General features: G+C 34.6%; 1 protein-coding gene across 1 annotated transcript in view; it reads right to left on the bottom strand.

Annotated features, from left to right (window-relative positions):
- The window catches only part of LOC106881363 (uncharacterized), a 9,593-nt gene that overhangs the window by 6,548 nt on the left and 436 nt on the right, over nucleotides 1–2,609 (bottom strand). The gene's annotated exons all lie outside the window — the stretch shown is intronic.

The following is a 2,609-nucleotide window of genomic DNA, read 5'->3' as shown; positions in this document are numbered from 1 at the left end:
ATACACATCTATCTATCTATCTATCTGTCTATCTATCTATCTATCTATCTATCTATCTATCTATCTATCTATCTATTTATCTATCTCTTTATACACATATCTATATGCTTATTGAATCTAAAATTTTGAAAATGCGGCTTCTTGCATATTTGGAATCTCTGTCATCTAAAACATAGGAAAAAAATTTCAAAAGAAATTCAAAATTTTAAATTGGGGTGAAATTAAAAAAATTTCTTTTTGCATATTCGTAATCTCCAGCATCTAAAACGTAGGGATGCAAAAGAATTTTTCAAAAAAATGCATTTTTCCAGATGTGCTATTCTGCATTAGCCCTAGTCATGTTAAATGTACATAGTGGTGGAACAATAGACTAGATACTTCATACATAGACTGATGTCACATTTTACTATCTCAGTGATGTTCCAAAGTTTGAAACATTTGACAGAATAAATATTTTGAGTTCAAAATTCATTTTACAGGTAGATTGAGAGATAAAAAGAATTTTTTCTGTGAAATATTTTCTCAAAAAAATACTTCTTTAAAAATATGTAGGACATTAGGAAGGAAGAAGTTACCAAGATTCTCGAGTTGTGATATAAATTATTGAATGTTTTTCTTACAGAAACTTCAGAAAATTGGTTCACAAAGTTACCCATCAGACTTGTAAGCTAGATTGATTAGAAATCAATCCAAGTTGACAGTGAAGAATACAAATTTAATCCCCGAGTGAGAAAGTGTGTGAAATGGCTGCAGAAGATAAACAAGTCAGGAAAATGAGACTGCAGAACATTAATGCATTGCAGGTAAAATGATGAAGAAGTAAGACATATGGAAATGTTTTCATATTGATCATATAAACTTATGCCAACACTGAAAAATCAAAGTTTGATGGATGATGATAAAATAGAGGAAACTAGGTTAAGATTGAAAGTAAATAGTTTATTGAAATGTTATTTAAACTCAGTTCAAATGCATTAATGAAATTAAAATGATGTAATGCCAACTAAGTAGGAAGTTTACTACAGCTAAGTAATTGCTGGAAGAAATTCTAGGTTTGTCTTGCTTAATATTCCATACAATACTACTTGAGTTAATAAGAATGGTAAAATTTAATACTTAAATTCATGTTGCTTCACTTTTGTTGGATTATACAAAGAGTGATGGAAAATATAAGGAGTTCAGAAATTTAAATTAATGTTCTTGGAAATTGAGGAATTTTAATTAATGGTGACTCAAAGAACATTGTTGTGATTTTAGTTTTGATCATGTGACTTTGATCGTCTCGATTGCTGTCATTTGCCTGCATCTCTACGAATGTGAGAGGTCCCACCAAACAAGCATTGTTGAGATACCAGATTCTCGACCCCCATCTTGATGATGTCATCAATGCCCAGTGCAAAGAGAGTGGGCCCGAGTGGGTCGCCCTGTTGGACTCCTGAGGCGGAGATCATGATTTGGTCACCCAAAGAGACATAGGAGGTCTCCCAATAAGCCTGCCATACAAGGCAGTAGAGTTGTGGGACCTTCCTTCTTACTGAGCTGAAAACAGCATCACGGTTGATGGAGATGAAGACATTCTTAAGGTGAAGTTTGAGGATGACCTTAGGTGACAAGGAGGGCAGGTTGGCATCGGTTCTGGTAGCATGGGCAGTAGCTTCACATCCCAATTTGATGCCCACTCCTAGCTGAGTGGGGGGAAATTCCTCCTCCAATAAGCTAGAGACCGATTGTAAGCACACCTTTACAGTGAGACAACGAAGGTTGCAGCCGACCACAATGGGACGCAGGTCTCCATTGGGTTTAGTGAGCCCAAATAATTTTGCACCGAAGAATAGTGGGCAGATATAGGGGAGGAGGTTCACTGAAGAGATCTATTATTCACACACACACACACACACACAAACATAATTTGCGTTTGATCATAAATAACCTGTGACACGAAGTTATTTCACTTATCACATGAGTTTACACACACACGCAATGTTTGCTTTTGCTGTCCGTGTTTTTGTTTTCTTTCACATTAAAAAAAAATTGTTATGATGTATACAACGTTTTGTTCCTTTAGTTTTAAATTAGACTTTTTTTATTTATCATATTCGATAAATTTTGGTTCTCCTCCACACATCATATACAATGGAAACAAACAATATAATTGAAGGATAGCCATATCTATCTATATATATATATGCTATTCTTCGATTACATTGTTAATCGAAGGATAGCCACACACACACACACACACACACACACACACATATGGCTAACCTTCGATTGCATTGTTTGTTAAACGTAGGATAGCCATTTCTTTTAGAGCCTTATAATTTAACACATGCGCACAAATAAACAAACAAAAAGAATGCAGCTCGGATAACGGACAGTCAATAACGAAAATTTTAGAAAAATAAAGAAGGAAATAAGTGGAAACTTTATCGGTGAGTGTGTTAAATTATAAGGCACGCACAACAAAATATGTTTCAACACACGAACTCACATAAAGAATCTTGCAAGCCAAATCCCAAAACAAAATCTGTGTGTGTGTGTGTGGCTATCCTTCGATTACATTGTTAATCGAAGGATAGCCATATATACATACATACATACATACATAT

Source organism: Octopus bimaculoides, chromosome 4 (assembly GCF_001194135.2).
Source record: "Octopus bimaculoides isolate UCB-OBI-ISO-001 chromosome 4, ASM119413v2, whole genome shotgun sequence".
NCBI lineage: Eukaryota > Metazoa > Mollusca > Cephalopoda > Octopoda > Octopodidae > Octopus > Octopus bimaculoides.
The sequence above is the reverse complement of the archived record's forward strand: the minus strand, read 5'-3'. Positions and strand labels throughout refer to the sequence as shown.